The sequence below is a fragment of the Corvus kubaryi genome, unplaced genomic scaffold (assembly GCF_017639235.1).
Source record: "Corvus kubaryi isolate FWS band 111438036 unplaced genomic scaffold, C.kubaryi_AGA036_p1.0 64926, whole genome shotgun sequence".
Taxonomy (NCBI): Eukaryota; Metazoa; Chordata; class Aves; order Passeriformes; family Corvidae; genus Corvus; species Corvus kubaryi.
The window spans coordinates 35,943-56,579 of record NW_024581615.1 but is presented as its reverse complement, the minus strand read 5'-3'; the positions used below and the strand labels follow the sequence as shown (position 1 = coordinate 56,579).

General features: G+C 54.8%; 1 long non-coding RNA gene across 1 annotated transcript in view; it reads left to right on the top strand.

Moving 5' to 3' along the window:
- LOC121672748 overlaps positions 1-20,637 on the top strand; it is a 32,722-nt gene that overhangs the window by 4,231 nt on the left and 7,854 nt on the right. Inside the window, exon 2 of the long non-coding RNA XR_006018967.1 lies at positions 19,508-19,744. This is a non-coding gene — a long non-coding RNA (uncharacterized LOC121672748). The remainder of the gene's footprint in view (positions 1-19,507; positions 19,745-20,637) is intronic.

Sequence of the window (20,637 nt, the reverse complement as noted above, 5' to 3'; positions counted from 1 at the left end):
ACTAAAACCCACACACCATCACCAGCTTTTGTACCGGTTGCTATGGGAACCCCATACGTGCACCGGAAACGCTGGAGTATGCAAATGAGCTTCTTAATTAGTTCTCCTCAGCCTTTCATGCTCGTGGTGCAGCAATTTGATCATTAGATGAACATGCCACTTCATTATCGGCAGCTTAACCAAACACGAGCTGGGGTGACCTTTGGGGAGGGCAGGGTGCCTTGGGAGCCGGCTGAGGAGAGGGATGACGGGGGCCAGCGGCCGCACGGGGCTGGGAACCTTCTCCAGCAGCTTCCAGAGCGGTGGGAGCTGCCGGTGTGGGTCCTGCTGCCTTTGGAGAGGAGCAGGGAGGCGGGGGCTGTGTCTCCAGACAGAGCTGGGAGCTGGCGCTTGGCTGGAGCTGCAGGACTGGGCTCCTGGAGCGGAGGCACGGCTGGAAAAGCCGAGCCCTGAGCCCCCACTCCGAGCCCTGCGGGGCCGGTGTCGCCCCGCTCTGCTGGCCTTGGCGACCGGCGCTGGCCGCGCTGCCTCCAGCCGCACGTGCCGATGCGGAGCCAGATGCCAGCCGGCTGCACGCGTGAGCTCGAGCTGTAAATGCTATGAGTTTTTCACCAAACAAGCTTCATTAATCGTCTAATAACCGGATTAATTAAGGACACTGAAAGTAAACAGCAAGAATGTAATTTGCCTCTGATTGCCGTGTAATTGCGGGAGTATGGTCCTATTTGCATATGCGGAAAGTGTTGTTGACAGTGGTGCCGGGCCGGAGAAAACAATGTACGGAGGGCAAACGTGCCCTTGGGGTGGCCAGATCCCCTCAGCCGTGCTCTTCCCCGCCTTTGGTGCTGCCTGCGTGTGTTTTGCTCTCTGGTTCTCTGCCTTCTTCCCAATTAACCAACCCTCCTGCTATTTGTGGAGCTTTCCGAGCTATTTGCTTAGGCAAACATTGATGCTCCAAACAGACTGACACATCCGCTTGGGAACACTCCCGTGTCCTGGGAGACGGCAGAAATAGCTGGGGACGGGCCCCTCTCTGTCTGCCTGTCCTGGGAGGGGTTAGGGCCAGTTGTTCCCTTTGACCCTGGGGGGATTTGGGGATTTTGGTTGTGCTTGGAAGAACTTGCCCTCGGCAAACGCCAGAGAGCTCCCAGTGTCCTGAGAGGAGCTGGGGAGCACGAGGAGAATCAGGACGTGCAGAGAGGGAAGCAGAGGCTGTGTGGATTTGGGGCAGAGCCAGGGGCTGAATTCCAGCCTGGAATCCCACACCGTCCTGCGTCTCTCATGTCCTCCACCCCTTGTCAGCTGCTTTATTTCCCAGGAAACGCGGGTCTCGGGATGGTGACTAATCTTCCGACTCTCTGCCTCCCGTTAGCTTTCTTCTTGCTTCTGACCTTGTCAGCACCAGCTGCACTCGAGGAGGGAGCACACACCGCTCCGCCAAGGTGACAACGCGCTCCCTCCATGCCCACGTGCCTGTGCCCGCAGGGGAGGATTTGGAGGACTAATTCCATCTTGGACAGCCCCAGGGCTGTGTTTTTCTCTCTCCTTGACAGACAAGACTTGGATTAAACCCGCACTGAGGAGGGATGTGACCTTTCAGGAGCAGCTCGGGCTGTCTGTGGCAGGCACAATTTTGAAGTGGATCCATTTGCTTTCCTGGTGGCAGTGATGAGCTCGGTAGGCTCCAGCTCTTCCAGCCCATTCTCCACGTGCAGATGGACTTGGATTAAACCATTACGCGCCATTGGCTCCAGACAGGCACCTGCTGCTCACTTGTGTGTCTTCACGCTCAGGCAGGATAATAAACGGCGAGGACGATCCTCGGAGCAATTGTTTTGGAAGAGAGCTGCCTGGCAGGATGGACGGGGGCCTGCTTGCCAGCAGAACGCTGCTGACAAATCTCTGTGAAGAAAAACGGGGGCTTGGGACCCCCCTGCCTGTCTGTGGGCATCCTTCCCATCAGCTTTTTTGTTTCCTTGCGGTGCCTGAATGTTTCGGGCCGGTTTCCCATGGCTTGAAGTGCCATACCTGTCCCCACCAGCTGCCAACCTCCATTCATCACAGGCAGCGTTTTGTTTTCCTCCTCTGGAAACTTGAAACATTTAGGAGGGAAATCAAGTTTTCCCTTGGAAATCCGGGTGGGAGAAGGGTGGAAGGCAGGTAGCCTCCTGTTTATTTTGCACTGCCTTTCTGAAAGCTGCTGTAAACAACCTGTCAGTGCTCCTCCAGCAAGGCTGCTGAACAGGCTCCCCTGGTGCTGGGCTTGGTTCCTTGCCATGCAAGGTCTCGTTAGAGGTGCTGTTTGTTGCTGCTTAGCCATGGACTCCCTTTGAGCTTGAAGAGCAAGACAGGGAAACAGCAACGATTATGATTAGGGCTTTATTTGGAACTCCTAAAAGCTCCGTCACCCGCAGCGAGCAACATCCTCGAGCGGCTGGAGGCTGCGCCCCACCAGCGCTTCACGGTGAATTTTTTCAGAGATAAACAAGGGAAGCAATCAGCCCCTCTGGAACGCCGAGGGGTGTGGGTGGTGCTGCCTGCTGTGCCTTTGAGGCCTCTCCCGTTGTCACTTCAGGAGCCGAGGCCAATGCGAGGGCTCTGCCCCTGCAGGTGCCAGGTGGGAGCTGGGTCTGAGCGTCTCCAGAGCTTCTCTGGAAGAGCCTGGAATTGCTTCTGGAGCAGAATTGCTGTCCCTGTCTGGGGTGAGCCAGTGCATCCCAGTTTGGAGCTCCAGCCTTTGCTCCTTCTGCATCTTGGCTCCTGAACACCAAGGGTTTGGTGGGTCTTGAAACTTGTGACCGTGGGTTGCTCTTCAAGGCTCTTCCCCCCACATCCCTCCTTCCCCTGTGCTCTGGAGTGGGTGTGAGGGAGCTGCGAGAACGCGACCCTGGTGAGCCCCAAGGGATGGATGTGCAGCCGGATCACTCTGGCCTGGCTGGAGCAGCCTCCGGCTTTGAGGATACTGAGATTCCAATTGCATTCCCACGTGTCCTTGGCACGAGCAATTAGTCTTTCCCTATCTCACCCTGCAATCCCTCTCCTTCCAAGCAGGTTCCGTATTCCAGTGCTGTTTTTCAAGGCTGATGGGGAAGCTGCCTCTGCTCTGATTGTCAGTGCTGCTGTTTTTCTATTATTTTTCAGATGCCTTGTGTTTTGGGGAAAAAAACAGTCCCAAACCCTGCTTTGTGGCTTTTCTCTTCTCTTCTCTGTAATTAGATGGAGCAGTGATCAAAATATGTTGCATTGCACTGCAAGCTTCTCCAGGCAGATGTTTCATCCCCAGAGGAGAGATGACTTCCTCATTTACATTTGGGGAAAATTAAAGGAGAGAAAGAAAGAAGAAGGCGAAGGGGAATGTTGGATTTCCTGTTGTGTGAATACATCTTGCAAGGCTTCGGGAGAGTGACGTGTGGGAGAAGAACCAGGGCCAGGAGACAGAGGGAGGGCAGGCTTTTTTTTTAGCCTGCTGACATTCAGATCCTGAGTCGTGCACCCCTTGGTGTTTGTGTTGCTGCAAACCCCAGGGCTGCTGGCTGGGACTCATCCTGCTGCTTCCTTGGAGAAGGGTTTTCAGCCCAAGGCTGTCTGTTATCTCCACATTTGGACTTCCTGGGGTGCACGGAGCTCCTCAGCTGCTGCCTCCCCTCTCCAGCTCTGACAAAGGAGCTTTCAGAGCTGCTGGGAGGGTACAGGGGTGACACCAAATCCACCTTCTGTCCTCATCTGTAACTCTTTGGTGCACAGGGCTTTGTGTTGGGGGGTCAGAATGGATTAATTCCCCAAATATGGCCAGTGGGGGAAGGTGAAGCAGAGGAAAAGATGGGAAAATGCCCATTTTTGGGGGATTCTGGTACCAAACACCACCAGCTCTGGGGCAGAGACTTGGACCTGGCTGGGGAGAGGGTCAGGGAGCAGGGAAAGCCTCCCCCACACTGGGAACACGGAACACAATTCCTCACACTCAGCTCAATAAGAGAGCCATCAAAAGTAAAAATGACAGCAATTCTGCAGTCAATATAATGTGGCTGCGGGTTAAATAAATAATGTTTGAATGATAATAATTGCAAAATGATACTATTTCATCCGCCACAAACATGTGGTTAAGCTCTCATTAGCCTGGGCTGGAGCTTTGCGGGAAGCAGAGGCTCTTTGAAAGCAGATCTTTGGATTGTGCTGCTCTAGAAATTCTGGGGCTGCTCCTGCAAGTGTTTAATAAGGCCTGTGAGTTTGCTTGTGGGGTTGAGAGGAGAATCAGGAAAGGTGGCAGCCCAAAGTGAAGCTGGATTTTTATTTATTTATTGGAGGCTTCTCAGGGAGTCTAAAAATATTTGGTTTATAATTAATGGGCTCCGTTATAATCCTCGAGTTCTGTAGGGGGAACATGTATTTATTTTTATGTGGCTTTTTAAATGCATAGAGGGTTTTATTTATAAACATGTACGTACAGGCAAGTCCTCCCACATCTGGCAGAGTTTTGTCTGAACTTCAAGTTCAGTTAAAAACTGCTCTGTGCTGTCCCACCTCCTTCCTCCATCTCCACCCAGCCATGGATGCTCCCCAGAGATGCTGCTCAACCCCAAACTGGGGAAACTGGTGCGCTCAGCACCTCGTCAGACAGGGCTGATTTCAGACTTGGCTGCGATATTGATCCTCACTTAACACAGTAATGAGAATCTTCTTCCCTAATCAGCGAGGGAAAAGTCTTATTTTCCAGCGGCTGGAAGGAAATGAGCTCTGTTGGGTTGTGGTGGCTGTGGGGTGGCACAGGGAGGGGGTGGCACTGCCTGGGCTTCACCACAGCACCGTGGGTCGTGTGTCCTTCTCGCTTGGCTCCCCCTGTGCACCCCAATATTTGGGGACAGCCTCCACCGTGCTTGTCCTGCAGCCCCGCTTGGGTTTTTGATGAAAACTGCTCCTTGAACCCCCTGCTCCTTTCCAGCCACGGATCCCACAAGGAGCCGTGTCCATGCCAGCCCCTCAAAGCCCAGCCTTGTGCCTCGCCTTCCTCACGCAGTGCATTTTGGAGGAGGAAAAGCCGTATTTCCCCGCGGTTCCCGTCTCGGATCTCCCGATCCTCGGGCGCGCGGCCGCTGCTCCGGGCCGGGCTCCTCTCCGGCCCGTCTGGCTGATGGCAAATTGTTTTTTGATGGCTGACTCGGTATAACTGAACTCAATTTGCCTTTCAAAAGCAGCTAATAGTCGCATTAAAAAATCCATTTTCACTTGTGATTGAATTTGACGGCGGCTCAATCAATAAGCGAATGGAGTGTTTCACACGCTGCACCGAGCGCCCGTCGCCATGGGAACGCTGGAAGCGGCGGTGGTGAATCCCCTCCGATCGCTGTCACCCGGAGCTGTCACCCTGAACAGGCGCCCGGCTGGCAAGGGAGGCCCTCCCGGCCCTGCTGGAAGTGATGCCGGCGGAATCTTCTTCCTTCCCCTCCTCTTCGCCGCTGTTGGGTGGGACGAGTGCTTCTCCCCAGCTCCAGCCTGACAGAGGTGGCCCTTTGGTGGCACTGGGGATGGTGGCCCTGGAATGCCCCTTTCCTTCCCACATCTCCCAGTCTGGGGAGGAAGGAGGGAGAGAAGAAGCCTGAGCAGGTCTGAGGCTGTGGGCGAGCAAGGCTGGGAAGGAGCTGCAATGAGCTCTCCTGAGGGGATGTTTTTTTGGTGGAGGGGGGGAGATAATGAAGTGAGCAAATTGATATATTTCTATTTTTTTCTATTTTTTTAAATCGGGTTCACCCACGTTTGATGAAAAACGAGCGTGGCACTTCTCCTCCCCACAATCAGGCTGCTTCCTCTCAGCCATTGTTTGCTCTCCTCCTATTGTGGTGCAAAATGGAAATGAAACGGCTCCAGCAGGAACTTCGCAATTGAGATATGGTGGGTTTTTTTTTTTTTTTTCCCTAATTATTTTTTTTCTTTAAATTATTTCTTTCCGAAGCAGCTTTCAGAGGGTTTTTTAATTAGAAACACTCCCTCTGTGTGCTCTGCTGTCGGGGCAGGGGGCTCACCTGCAGGCTGAGGCTGTGGTGGTGATGCCAGCGTGGGGCAGTGCCCCCTGAACGGTACCCACCTGCCCTCACCTCCCGGCTCCCCTCAGCCCGAGGGGGTACAAAATAAAAAGAAGAAGCTGCTTTACACCACCTTGGTGTTTTCTCTGCAGGGAGCTTGCCTGGGGCTCCAGGATGCCGTTGATTTCCTTAAACCGCATCTCTGAGCGTATTCCAACAATGTGCTGTGTCTTGGAGCTCATTTCCATGGATTGATCCATGCTAGAGGAGGAAAGGTGAAGTCTGCACTGAGTTTGAGCTAGAAGAGGGAAGCCAGGCTCCCTGGCCCAAAGTTGAGCTGATGATTGGAGCCTTCACCCCACTGAGCACTGAACGTGGTTGAATTTTGCTGCCTGCCTGGGTTAAATCTGAGGCCTTTGGCCACCTTGGGTTAAATCCTTTCCCTCTCCAGCTCTTGTGGCAGGGCCAGGCAGGGCTCTTGGCCATGGCATTGCATTCTCATCTTCCTCTCCTTTGGGATGTGAGCTGTGTCCTGGGAAAACCTCAGAGCTGTGGGTCAGGACATGGTGCTGAGGCTGAGGCTGGGCCATCCCAACTCCTCCTCTCCTCTCCTCTCCTCTCCTCTCCTCTCCTCTCCTCTCCTCCTGGAGGCCATGGCACGGAGCAGGCAGGAGAGGCTGTGAGCTCCCAGCCCTTTTGCCAGAGGCTCCTTGAGGAGGAGTGGAGCCATTTCCATTTCCATTTCCATTCATTTCACACGCTGCTTCCACCACGGCGCCGTTGGTTGCTGCTGGTGGCTGAGGAGGATTCTCCCTCCCCACACCTCCAAACCCCATACCAGCAGTGCCTGAGCCATCTGCAGAGCTCTGGAGGCAACCTCAGGGTCAGGGCTTTGTCTCCTGACAGGTACAGGGCTCCCCTAAACCGCAATTTCGGTGTCACCAAGAGCTGACGTCTTTGTGTAGTGGAGAAAGGAGTTGGCACCGGAGCTGCTTTGGGAGTGAGGAGGGAGCTGCGGCCTCCTCCCCCCGAGCGAGCACAGCGTGGCTGCCATGGCCCGGCCTTGCACCCCACAGGGCACAGGGACCCGCTCCTGCTCCTGCCACCTCTGCTCAGCAGCCCTGGCCAAACTGCTGTGCCCCAGCTTTGCCCCCCCTCCATGATCCCCACAGGGATTTTTTCCTTGGGGTCTCCAGGGGAAGAAGAGTCTGCCCTTGTGTCTGCACTTCCCTGCGAGCTGAGGATGTAAGTTCACCCCCCAAATCCTTCTGCTGCCCTGGACTGCTGGCACGCTGAGCCACTGGGGTGCTGTCCGTCCTGGGGGAGGGGCTGGGGACCCCACTCAGGGTATTGACAGATACCTGCCTTTTCTTCTGGGAACAGAAACCTTCTCCCTGTGGAAAGCTGCCGGAACAGAGCCTGAGTGCCCTGGTGAGATATCTGTGCGCTCCTGCCCTGCCTGCACAGACCCCTCAGGGAGATAAAGAGCCCCTGACAAAGCAGGGCCTGTGTTTATCTCAGCTCTCTGCTCTCAAAGCTGCTCGGGCCCTGCTCGAGAGCTGGCGCTGAGATGGGCTCCCAGTGTTCCTTTTTCCCAGATACAAAGCTGCCGAGGTGTAATAAGCCGGGGAGAAGGCGATAAGCTGCTCGGTCAGCTCCGCGTGCCGCGGCAGCACGTGTGCTGTCAGCAGCCTTTGGGAGCTGGAGCTCAGGGAGAAGTCACTGGGGAATGAATCCTCAGCTGGTGCGGCTCCTCAGGGGAGCAGGGACAGCATTTGGATCTCCATCGTGGCTGGACCCCGTCTGCCTGCCCCGGGCCCCCCCCCCCACCCCCCCCCAGTTCCTAAATCTGATGATGGTCTTTATCCCAGAGATTGAGAAACCGAGGTGGAATGATCCCTCAGAGGAAATGAGGTACAGGGATTAAATGATTTGCTGGAGTCATGCAGAAATCTCCCGACGCTTGGGTGACGAGCTTGGGGCGGTGGTGGAACTCGGGCTTGAGGTTTACAGTTTGTGATGAGGCTTAACAAGCTTGGCTGGAAGAGCTCAGAGGAAGGAAACGGCACGGCAGAGGGTGCGAGTGTGGAGCTCTGAACTAAATCCAGTCAGACTGAGCTGTGCCACGTTCTGGGCCATGCCATCCCAGGCCGGGGGCTCCTGAAGCTGAGAACTGACCCAGGTCTGCTGAACCCACTTAAGGAGACTTTGCTCCTGGGCCTGAGTGTTCCCAGTGCTGCTGTCGAGCTCTGCAGAGGAGCTGTGTGACAAAGGATAAATCATCCCTGATGCCAGCTGGCATCCCTCCATCAAAGTCAGCCAGGATAAGGGATGTTCTTCCTGGTGCAGAGGCTCCAGCAGCCATGACTGTGGGTCCCTGGAATACCTGTCACCCACCTCTGGCATCCATCCTGCAGCCAATTGATTTGTGTGTGTTTACATGATCAAAGCGAGCCTCAGGACTGGACGTGGGAAGTGATTTCTTGTCTTACACGGCCCTGGGATAACTTCCAGATCTTTCCCCTTTGCAGTTGTGTGGAGAGAACTGGGTCTGGCAATGATACAGCAATAAATTAAATAAATTAACGTGGAAGGAGTGGGAGAGGTTCGGGCAGTGTTGGCATTGGGATTAATTACCGGTCAGCTGTTGCTGTGTGTGACAGGGAATTGTCCCCTTGAATGCTGATGCAGGGAAGGCCTGGGACAAGGTGCCAGTGGAACAGGAAGGATCAATCCCAGAAGGCACTTTCCTTCTGTCTTCCTCACTGCTACCCTCTGCCTGGGGCTTATCTCTGTGCCGAAGGGCTCCTTGTCCATTAATAGAGCTTCCAGGAGAAACGAGGCCCTTGTGATTGCATACCGTCCATCTCCCCTGCCCTTTCCACCCCAGTAATCTCCTAATGCATTAGCCAATTTGAGCCACATTTGAGGCAAGAATCTTGGGAATGTGCTGTTGGTAACCGAGCTCAGTCTTTCTGTTTACAGCAGAGAAAGTGGAGTTCACCTCCGAGGTCACTGGGCCAGGAGCAGTTTCCCTGTTCTAGGGTTGTTCCACAGCCAGGGATAAGGAGTGCAAGTTGTCTGCTGGTATCCATGGCCGTATCTCAAAGCAATTGATAGCAACGGGGCTAAGAAATAAGACAATCTAGAAATTAAGGGTGTTTTTCCCTGCCCTGTCATTTTCCTTAGAGAGCCCTCACTTGAGAATCTCTGCCATAATCCTTCCAAGCGAAACCTGCTGACCACTCCTGACCAGGCAGCGTTTTGCCTCCGTGTTTGTAGGATGACTGCCTGGCTCCACAGCCCCTTTCCCTGGGGTTGCAGCCTGTCCTTTTGCCAGGAGAGCCCTCACAAAAACCCTGAGAAAAACATATTTTTGGCAATTCCTTCAGGACACCCTTGCTGAGGAGGAAGAGCTGTTTCCTAAGGGTGTCTTATTCCTCCCCAGAACGCGTCAGCCTTCAGCAAGTGGGTTGGAGATGACGTCTGGATCCTGAGGAGCAGCGAGCACACACGGAGGCTGCTCCTTCCCTGTGTCCCCAGGTTCTGGCAGGGCTCTGAGCCTGGTGACTCAAGGCTTTGGCACCTGCCTCCTGCTCCAAGCCTGGCTGCAGAGCCGTGCCCAGCTGGCAGAGAGGACATGCTTGGAGAGGAGACCTTGACAGAGGAGGAAGGGAGACATCTCTTGTGAGAGATGCTCAGCCAGCCCTGCTGGACCTGCAGGCTCTCCTACAGCCAGGCAGCCGAGCCAGGAGAGCTCTTGCACTTTCTGGCCTGTTTTTTTGGCCTTTTGTGGCTGCTGTCTGTGGAGTTGGTGAGAGCAGAAATGTTCTCCTGGGACAGGGCAAAGCCTGGTGCTGACTGAGGTTCCTGGACAGCCAGATAGATCCTGCTGCCCATCAACCCCATTACCCAAACCCCAGTAAACTCAGGGTTTTTAGCTTCCTGCAGCTCTCCCCAGACAGGAGACTCGCACACAGATGTTTGCCAGCTGTGTTAAAGCACCACAGCTCCTGGGTTTAACTGCAAGGCTGTGGAAGTGTCTGCTGCTGGTGCCTGCTGGGCTTTCGCCTTCTGTTTTCTGCGTAAGTGCTGGGAAAGGAGCTGGGATGAGCTGAGGATGGAGGGTGTTTGTGTGGGGAGGGCTGGCTGAGGCCTCACGGCTCTGATTGTGCTGTTAATGGCGAGGGAAAGAAAACATTGGGACTTTTTCATTGAAACAAACACGGGAGAATTTATCTCTGCCACCAACTGCCTTAAACCGTGTCTGGGGGAGGAGGAAGAGGAGGAGGAGGAGGGGGAGGAGGAGGCAGGGCAGCTCCCAATGGCAGTGCTGGCATGTCCAGCTGCTGGCTGGGAGCGTGGCAGGGGCTGTGCCACAGCTTCAGAGGATGTTCTGCACTGCAGCCCTGGCTGCTGGAGTTGAACAGCTCTGAGCGATTCATGAACCGCCGCTGGCTGCGTGTCTGTGCCGGGTATAAACTCTCCCCAGGGGCAGCAGAGTGTGTTTGAATGCCTTGTTTTGATAGGGCGTCGCTGCCGGGTTTTAGCATGCACAGAGCCACAGCCTGTGCTGGGATCTGCCTTTGTGCGAGGATCAAGAGAGATGAACCACGCTCTTTTGTGAGCTGCAGGAAAATAGGCCTGCCTGGTTTTGTGCCTCTGTGTGTGCTCTGTGTGTATGGGAAGGGATTGTTGTTATTTTTATTTACTATCCTTGGTTAAGCACCAGTCAAAGATCTGGTTCTTTTTTTTTGCATGCCTAGTCCTAATTACAGCACGGGCACGTTTGTTGTCTGCGAGAGGCTAAGCTCTAAAGCAATTTTCATCTGTGCCTTTGTTTTCATCACCCTGCAATGTGAGAGATCTGAGCAGCTGTCTCGGGTATTTTGCTCAAAGTGAGGAACAAGCCCTAGTGAGGAGGGCAGCTGGAAAGAGAGATTAATTAACCTGGCCTTGGTTGGCCTTGTAAACAGGGGGAGAAATCTCTCTCAGACTGCTTGTTGCTTATTTAGCTTGTAAAAAGCTGCCTGATCTCACATTCAGTCTTAATCCAATCCTCCTTCCCACAAAGCTAATTGCCAGGAATGTGCCTGCACATCTCTGGTGTCCTTCTCTTGCTGGCTGGCTTTGCCAGCTGTGGGCCAAGGTGACGGAGAAGTCCCCGTGTCCTTTCCTTGGCCACAGAACAGACAGCAAAACTCCGCTCATCAAGGCCATTTATCTTGATAACCTCGGGAAGATACTTGTGCAGAACTGGGGAGAGGAACATGGAGCAGAGGTGCTGGTGGAGAATGTCCCTGCTCCGCTCCCGCTGGATTTACAGCGTGATGTAATTAAATGAAGGCTGGGTAGTCAGAGCCATTGATTTTCATCAGAGGCAACCTTGCTGTGTTATCAGAAGTGAGTAATCCCTCCTCTGGAGAGCAGACATTGATAGATCAATAGGAGAGAACATGCTGTACCTCCTGGCAGCTCCATCAACCTTGGAGCCAGAGCTACCAAGGGCACCAGCATTCCTGTTCTCCTGCTCCCAAAGCCTCATCACTTCCTTCCCCGCAGTTCCTGCACCTTCTCCATCCTTGGTCCCAGGTTCTCATCAGCTCCAGCCTGAGATTCCTCATCTCCCTAGAAGTTCTGGTGTTTCCTTCCTACCCCCATGGGACAATCTGCCATTAAAATATTCTCCTTCTCGGTTTGATGGAGTCATCACTGTGTTGGATCTCATTTCCAAGGGCCTGGCACAGGAGAGTTCCTTCTAGCCTTGGACTCATTCCTTCTGGTTCCTTGTTCAGACTTGGGCAGGCTTTAGAAAGCAGGTGCTTGGCTTTTTGGACAAGACCCATGGAAAAAAGGAGGGAGGACCTCAGCGGTGACCTGAACCCAAAGGTTTTACCCACAAAAATACTCTGGCAAAGGTAGAAAACACAGATTTTGTGCATGGTTTGAGCATATTCTGGCATCTTCCTGGAAAACAGGGATCTGGATGCGAGGCTGAGAGTGAAGGCTTGTAAGACAGTGACCTGAGATAGTTATTGATTTTGATTTTTAGTAAACAAACCTAAAGAGCAGGTTTTTATCTAAAGATGGGAGTCAGCAGAAGTTTTAATGCCATTAAGCGCTGGATACACAACTTGGCTGCGGCAACGCTCAGCCACGTCTCCCAGAGGAATGCACTTGGGACAGGAGGGAAAGGCGGTGGGGTGAGAAGAATTAAGGACTATCAAGGCTGTTACAACCCCCTCCGAGCTCTGCTGTTGAGACTTGTGATAACAGAGTTGTTTTTGAAGATTTCACACGAAGCTGCTCCTGGCTGGGGAGTGAGAAGATGCTACGCTGGCTGCAAATTGTCTTGATGGAAAATAGTGGTACTTTGGCCATTAGCTGCATGAACAACCGCTTTGTTCTGCTCTCTAATCGCTTTGCCTATACATAATTTGGTGCCTAACACACCACTGCAAATACTGTGATTATTCTTAACAGTCGTATAGAGTACATATAATTCGAGGGTGAATGTGGGAGCTGTCAGAAGGAAATGTCTGGGCTGTGAGCAGCTGAAGGTCATGTCACTGCAGCGGTAACTCTTCCTCGTGCTGGGTGTTGGGAATGAGAGCAAATTCTCTGTGCCAGGAGGTCTTGATCCATGTGGGGAAAACAGGGAGGAAAAGGGAGAGCACGTGTGGCAGGAGCTGTGGGATGTGAGTGTCTGCTTCCATCTGTGTCTGCTTTGGAGAAAGTTTTGTCCTAGGAAATGTCAGCTGTGGCTTTCTGGCAGGATGTGTTTGATCAGGCCGTAAGGACAGCTCTGTCCCCTGCATGGGTGGCATTTCCCTGGCACAGCCCTGTCCCACCGTGCCTGCACAGTGTGGGATTGTGCCATGAGCACGGGCAGCTGGAGCTTCCCTCTGCCACGGGAGCAGAGGAGAAGCTGTTTAAGCCTCGCCTGGAATTAAAACTTGACAAAGAATCAGCTTTGCCTCATCATCACGCAATCAATTAGGCTGAAAAAGACCTCTGAGACCACTGAGTAAACCTTGAGTTTATAGGAGACTCTGTTCCCTCTCTGTGTGACAACGGGGCCTGCAGTGCCTATCCCACAATCCAGACTTTCCAGCCAATATTCCTCCCTCTGTTCGTGGAGCAGATGAATAAAACGCTGCCATGCAGGGGCTAGAGTCCTGGGAAGCATCAAAACCCCGATGACATCTTCCCACCTCAGTCACAGGAGACAATCAAAGCCAGTGCCACGCTCAGGTTGCAGTCTGATGCTGTCCCCCTGCAGAGGCTACAAAAGAACCTGGAGTTGTTCCCTGGCTAAGTGACATTTTTTGCCTTGCTTTGAAGATCTCCTGCAGGGACTGAGCAGCTGGTGGGACTCGCTGGGATCTCCCACAGAGCTCTTCCCCCTTAGCTCCTGCCTCTGGGAAACCTGGCAGGGACCAAACATCGCCAGGAAGCTGCAAATACCTTGGGATGAAAATCCAGCCTTTTGCCTTGGCTCAGCCATAGCTGGAAAATGAAACGTTGGGGAGGTACCTAATCCTGTGGCTCCTGGAGAGCTGGAGGGGTGTGTGGGAGGCGGGTGGGAGAGGGGACTCCCACTGGGATTGAGTCCTTGGTGTTTCTGCAGCAGGTGCTGAAGGTTCAGTACAACAACCAAAAAGTTCCTGTGGGTTCTGTGTCCAGCCCAGAGCTTCAGCCTGAGCCCTCAAAACACCACCCGCGGTGTTACGGAGCTGTGACAAGGGAAAAATACCCCCACACCCCCATGCACCTCCTCTCTCCTCTCCTCTCCTCTCCTCTCCTCTCCTCTCCTCTCCTCTCCTCTCCTCTCCTCTCCTCTCCTCTCCTCTCCTCTCCTCTCCTCTCCTCTCCTCTCCTCTCCTCTCCATTCCTGCTGTCCCTTGTCCCCAGTTGTGTTTTGCAGGCAAAGCCCCTCTTGTGCTGGGGTTTTGCATCCCTGGGGGCCCCTCTGGCCCCCCTGGCAGTGTAGGGTGTGATTCTGGATCAAACAGTGCTCCTTCAGCATCAGGTGTGCCTGGTGAAGGTGAGATCTGGGAAGGGTGGATGTGGAGAGTGAGTAATTGGAGGCCAAGAGGCAAAAAAGTGTCTGTCAGAACAGGATTGATTTGAAGCTTTTCACTGGAACACTTGCAAAAAAAGAGAAAAATCAATCCTTATTCCCTGGACTTGAGAGTGTGTTTACTGTATTCAGCAGCCAGCATTAAAAGTGAATTCCAGCAATTGCAATTACAGCTTTCTCCTTCGTTGCCATTCCCCCTCTCCCCCCAATCCCTCTTTCCCCTCCTCGCTGCTTGGCTTTCGTTGTGTTTTGGAGCCTAAGGCAAAGCTAATGCAGTCAAACTGAGAGTGGTTTTATAAATTGTAAAGCCCACCTTCCCCCTTCCTTCCCTTTCCCTGGGGATTTGCTTTTCCCGAGCGCTGTCACAGCCGATTCAGCTCGGAGCGCTGGAGGTGCCCGGCCGGGCGGATGGTGGGGCTGGAGCCCAGCTCGGGGTGAGGGACGGGCTCATCCCTGTGCTCCCAGTGCTCCATGAGGGACCTTTCCATCCCAGAGCCTGGAATGTGGAGTGTTGGGGCTGGGGGAGCCCTGTGAGGAGGCAGTGCCAGGAATGGGATGGGATGGGGGAGGGGGATGAAGGAGCCCGTGCGGGGAGGACTCATCCGAGCCGGTACTGCACCTCTCCCGCCTCCACCGGCGCTTCCCCCGCCAGGGCACACCCAGCCCTCGCTGGGAGCTACGCAGGGCGCCCAGTGCTCCCCCACAGACCCTTCTGACTGGTCCCAATAGAGGGCACTGATGTCTGTGCTCTGAGCACGTTCATTAACCTTTAATTAACGCACCGAGTCCCGCACCGGTGAGCGTGGAGGGGGTGAATGGGGTGGGGAAAGCATCGAGTGCGGGGTCGCTGCCGGGGTCCTCAGGACAGGCTCCAGACGGGACGTGGGGCATTGTCCCAGACCAGAAAAATGAAATTGGTTGGGTTTTGGTTTCTATTTTGTTGCAGCCGCCGAGGAGGGAACCGGAGTCCCCCTGCCCGGTTCGGGCACGGAGCCATCGCAGCTCTGGGGTGGGGGGCTCGCGTTGGGTCGGGTGTGAAGTCAAAGAGCTCAGCTTGAGCTGGGGGGGCAAAAAGCCCCCGCTGGGCCTTGGAAAGCGAGTGGGTTTGATCTGGAAATCGCTGGTGGGGAAAATAAAATATGGGAAATCAAGAAATCATTGTTCCTGCTCTGCTTTCCCGACTGTAATTTTTTTTTGGTTTAGGGGAATTTTTAAATTTTTTTTTTTTTTAATGTGAGGCTGTGTGGAATAAAACAAGGGACTGCTGCCTGTGTGCTGCCTGTGCTTTCCATCTCTGCATCGATCTAATCTGCCTTTCAGAAGTGCTTCCAAAAGTGCATGAACCTGCTGCTTCTGGGTGTAACAGAAGCTCCTGATTTTTGTTGTTGCTGTTGTAGTTTTGGTCTAGTAGTTTGGTTTGTTTTTTTTTTTTTTAATTAGTGCTCTTGCCAGTCTAATCCAAAGGCTGGAGCTGCTTCCCACCGAGCCCATGGATTGCCACGCACAGGGATTCCCGGGGATGCAGCCAAGACCCGGCTCAGCCCTTCAGGCAAAGCTGCCGGGAGGGGTGGGAAGTCCCGTGGGAAGGGAAGAATCTGCGGGCAAAGAAGGGGACGGAGTCGGGAAAGGCCGGTGTGCTGCTGTGGGAGCGTGCTCTGGAAGCGAGATGAGATCTGCAGCTCCCAGGCTATTGCCAGGCAGGACTTTGGGAGCGCAGGGGAGGCTCCGGTGGCCGGGAGCAGCCGGACTGCCCGAGGCAGCTTTGGACAGGCAGCGCTTGGAGCGCTCAGCCCCTTCCTTGCGTTTGCTCTGGGTCCCGAGTGCTTTGCGTGCCCTTAATTCCTAACCCAGAGCTTGAGGGAAATGATTTTCCTCTTGATTTTGAGGGACGCTGAGCCGGGCCCTGGAAATGGACTCTGTGGCGGCCTGTCGTGAATTAATTCCGTGCCCTGCTTTCCTTGGAGAGGCTGTGGAGATGGAGAAATCCTGCTGAGCTTTCGGAGAGAGGCCGTTGTGCCTATTTGCATGTGTGCAGCATCGATCAGACGGGGCTGGGGCTGCAGCCCCTCCTGCTCGGTTAAATTGCCAGTCCTGAGCAGAGGAACACACACTGTGTTGCTCTTGGTGGCTTCAGGCAGGTCCCCAGGCTGCTGGTGGCAGCGGCACCTGCTCCAGAGCATTCCAAGAGCAGCTCCAGCTCCAGAGCTTTCCTGGGAAGTCGCTGGAGATGGTGCTGAGTCAAACGCTGCCTTTCCCAGGCACTGAGTGCAGCAGTGTTTGTTTTCCTGAGTCCCCGACTGAAGTTGCCATATACAGCGAATAAATATTGACTTAAGCATGGTTGCTGAGGGAAGGCCCTGGTGAAGCTGAGGAATTCTTTTCTCCAGCTGTTTGCAAAAGCAGGGGATGGATATAGAGGAGGGGGAGCTGCTGCAGGAGCCCCTTTTCAGTGCCCCCATGGCCCTTGTGGCTCTCTCAGGCTGTGACAGAACAGGGCTGCAGGAAAAAAAATCAGTCCAGTGGTCAAATCCCATTCCAGCTTGGAAAAAACATCTTCATTTGTCTTGAGAGGAAAAAACAGATTTGGGTTTGGATTGCTCAGCCAGGAGCAAAACTCCCTGAGCATGGAGCAGGGAACTGCCCACCTGCCACGGATCCTCCCTTCCCAGGGATGCTCCTGCTCCCTCCTGGAGAAGTTCTTTGGTGCCAAACAGCACACAGAGCCAATCCCTGGAGTCTGAGCATACAGAAACTGATGTTTGCTGGCTCTGGAATGGATCAGGGAGGGATTTAGGGACTCACAGAACCCCTTGCACATCCGGCAGCCTCTTTGCTGACACCGCCTTTCTCTGCAGGTCGTGCTACTCCACCTCTGCGACCCAAGATAAATCCCTTCCTGCTGTAATTACAGAAACTCGTTTGCCTGTGATTAAGCAGTTTAGTGGAAGGTGTTGGAAAGGTGGGAGCTGAGCTCTGCCACCTTGTGCTTTAATTAGGATAAAAGGGCTTCTCCCTCCCGCAGCTCCTCTGGCCCTTCCGGAGGCCTGATGGAGACAAGTTACTGTTGGCTTGACCCGTTGTTGCTGACTTAAATGAGTTCGTTCAGCTCAGTGCAAGCTGCGGGGTGTAAATGTGCTGTAATTATTGGTGTTTGGACTGGCAGGATCACCCCGTGCCCGCTGGGCAGCAGCTCCCCGCAGGTCACCTCTCCAGGAACGGAGGAAGGGCACAAACCTGCGGATTTAGGGGAAGAAAGGAAGGCCTGGGGCTTTGGGGCACTGGTGAACGGGGTGTGAGGGAATGAACGTTCAACTCTTCCCATCAATTGCTCAGACGAATTGCCCGGTTGCAATTTGAGGGTGTCTGATCCCTGTGGGATCAACGGGAGCTGGAGTCCTGCTGAGCTCCAGGAGCACAGCCGGATTTTCTGAATGCCAGGGATGGGGACTGTCCTGCCTACTCTCCTGGGGTGGATAGGGGCTGTGAGGACGGCCTGGAGGTGGTGGGCAGGGCTGGGAACCAAAGATCAGCCCCAGTTTGGCAAAACCGGAGTGTGGAAAGAACCCCGAGAAGGACTCTGTGGGTGGAGCAAACCCAGCTCCTTCTCCAGGAGACTTCCCTGGGGAGTGGGAGCAGTCTCACGAGCGAGGGGAAAGCACCGATCTGCCGGTGTCAACAAACTAATCGGAGTTTGTGTGGTTGCACAGAGCTCGTTCCCTTTAATGTCCCCCACTCCCCGGCGGGAGCCCGGCGACGTTAATTGCTTGCGAAGGCTCTCTGAAGTGTTCTGCTGGGAGGATGTGTTTGCGTGATCTGCGAGCGGTACTTGTGAAAAGTGGCGATCCGTGTCGCCACGAGCCGCCTGATTCATCCCCGATCGATGGGAGCCTGGCGAGCCGGGCGCGGGGGAAGGGGACAGGGGCACTGCGGGATGAGGTGGGGAAGTTGTTAGGGACCGGTGCTCGGGAGAGTCAGGAGGAAGCGAGGAGTTGTCGTGACTGCTCGGGGTCGCCTGGATTTCGTTTCTCTCCCAGGTGTAAGGACACAGCCTGGGCACCCCTCTGGGACGGAGAGTGGGTGATTTAAACTGAAGGAAGCTGCTGGGATGAGCAGAAGGATGTTCTGCAGAGCAGCACCTCAGAGGATGAGCTGCATCTGCCTGGGAGGTGCTTCTGCGTCTCGTAGTTCACATCTGGCCAATGTGGGCAGCTTTCCCTGGTGTTCATCCTCCTGCAAAACCATTTGACTTTCCTAGCTAATAAAATCCGTGTTTTATGAGAGGGAAGCAGTTGTTTCCCCTCCTCCCCGAGGCTGGAGCAGAGCCTTGGAGGGCTGTACTGGCTGCGCTCTGCTGACGTGCGGGGGATGCTCCGTGCCACACTCGGTGCTTCCTCTGCAGAACTCATCTGCAGAGGGCTGGAGTTTGGACTGGTGCAGGGCTGGGAGGTGCTGGGCACTGCCCTGACACGCCCGATCCCAGCCTTTTGTGGGAAGCTCCAGACTTGGCAGAGGTCTCTAAGGAGAGGAGAGATGAGATCAGCCCTGGGCAGAACGGCAGGACAAAGTCCCAGCCAGTGCAGGGACCCTCGGGAGGGATTTTAACCTCTCTTGCTCTTCCATTTCCCTTACCCTGCGTGCTGGCCGTGAGGGCAGGGTTTATCCAGCGTTTGAAAAGCCTTGGGATTGCGGTCTCAGCCCCTGGGGACAAGGTGACTCTAAACCCAGCCCCCTCTGGCTCTGTCAGCGTGGGCTCTGTGCCTGTGCCAGCCAGGGCTGGTGGCTGCCGTTTGCCGGTCCCACTGGCCCTGCTGAGCCGGCTGTCGGTGCCAGGAGAAGCGTTGGCTCCTCGGGAGCCTCTGGCAGAGCAGCTGGAGCGACTTTCTCTGCATGGCAGGGGACCTGACAGGTGGCTGCTCAGAGCCTGTGGGATCAGCCCTCGGCTCTCGGCTCCCAGCGGGAGTGCGGGGCTGGAGCAGCCAGGCTTGCAAATGCACGAGGGCTTAGAGCAAATCTGACTTGGAACTGCCAGGGCGAGGATGCCCACGGTGGCTCTGGCAAAGCCACCCAAAGCTGGGCTGCTCCTGAGCACCAATTAGTCAGCAGCAGAGCCACTTTCATCCCCTGACATGCTTTTAGCAATCCGTGGTTCACTTCCAATTCATCTGAAGGCAGGAGTGTGTTCTCTATCCTGGCGTGCCCTCTGAATCGGGCTGGGCTGCCGTGCGCTGCTGCTTCCCTGGGATTGGGAATTCTGGCTGCTCCTGGCTGCCTGTGCAGGGCAGACCCGCAGTGAGACCGTTCCCCTCTGTGTGAGGCTGATGGCTCTCAGGGATGGGTAGGAAACCACCCTAGGGAAGGTTCTTGCCCCTTATTTTCCTCTTTCTTTGTGTTACCAATTCCACTGCAGGGGTTCGACTTCCTCGGACTGGAGCCGTCCGTGCCAGGGAGGCTCTGAATTCTCAGGTGTGGAAGATGCTGCAGTCTGGAGGGACAAGGAGGGCAAACGCAGGAGGAGAGCGAAGCTAAGGGACAGCAGATCGGTGACGAAGCCAGGACGTGACCCTGAGCTGTGTCTCTGCTTCCAGCTGCCTGCTCTGGCCCAGCTGCCGGCGTGGGAGTCTCCTGCTCACGCCTTGGAGCTGAGGTGAAGCTGACCGGCTCTTCCCCCTCCTCCTCCCGCAATCCTGGCCTCATTCAGTCTCACCTAGAAGGAAAAGCTTTTGAGCGGTGCGTGTGGCAGTGCTGTGGTGGCACGTCCTGGCTGTCAGCGCTGGGGGGTGGCTGAGTCACCGGTGCCATCCCCTGCATCGCTCACAGCCTCATCCCTGACCTGCTCCCGGCAGGGACCTGGCACTGCCCGCTGCCCTGCGGTGCCCGGGGGATGAGGCCGATGTGTCCCCTGTGGAACCTTTGCATTCCTCACCAGCCCGTGGGCGTCCTCCTGTTCAGGGGGATGGGATGGGATGGGATGGGATGGGATGGGATGGGAGTCCCCATGGCAGCGCTCTGCTATGCCCGGAGCCAGCTCCACTCGTGCCAGGGCAGAAGCGGCCGTGCCAGGGCGTGGGAGAGGATCCCACCTGTGCTCGGATCGTGGCCTTGGGCTGGCTCTGTCCCTCCTGTCCGTTCCAGGGGATGATAAAACGATGCCTTAAATAACTTCGTCTTTGGCACCTGTCCCTTTTCCTGGCTCTAAAGCGATGGCACGGGGAGAAGGGGCGGTTGTTTGTGAAAACAAAGAGCGCCCGGAATGGGCAATCACCAGAGGAACAAGGGGCCGCTGAAACGCCCATAAATCTCCAATCTGTGTTTAAATGGAGCAGGGTTTGGTTTTTAATGCCCCTCTTTGTTCCTTCAGTGAGGATTATGTCCTAACAGATGGGCAGCTCCAACTGGACCATCAGTCACCAGGCACTGAGGAAGGGCACGGCTTTGTTCAATACCTCGAAGCTGAAGCCTGGATCCCAGTAGCTCTGTAATTTCTCTTTTCCTCCTTCCCCTCGGTGGGTGTAGGAGGAAATCCCTGGCAGGAAAAAA